Source organism: Bison bison, unplaced genomic scaffold (genome assembly GCF_000754665.1).
Source record: "Bison bison bison isolate TAMUID 2011002044 unplaced genomic scaffold, Bison_UMD1.0 scf7180017863663, whole genome shotgun sequence".
Lineage (NCBI taxonomy): Eukaryota > Metazoa > Chordata > Mammalia > Artiodactyla > Bovidae > Bison > Bison bison.
In genome coordinates this window covers 269,009-269,286 of record NW_011494235.1, presented here as the reverse complement: position 1 = coordinate 269,286, position 278 = coordinate 269,009, and positions in this window count along the sequence as shown.

Genomic DNA, 278 nt, shown 5'->3' with positions numbered 1-278 from the left:
AGGGCCAGGATGGTGAACCCAGGTCTTTGTCCTGTCCCTTCCACACACACCGCTGCAGTTTGGGTGACTCTACAGATGATGAGGACCAACTGGCAAAACTTACAGCCCTGACTTCTTCTCCCCTGTATCTCCCTGATGCACTGAGCCAGGCACGTGGCACACAGAAAGCACTTCATCAGTTCCTCAAGTCCTAGGTGCCTGAGTCCTCAGAGATCATCTGGTGTTTTCCAGCTGGGATGTCTAGAGAAGGTGACCAAGGCCAGAGAGACAGAGATCAC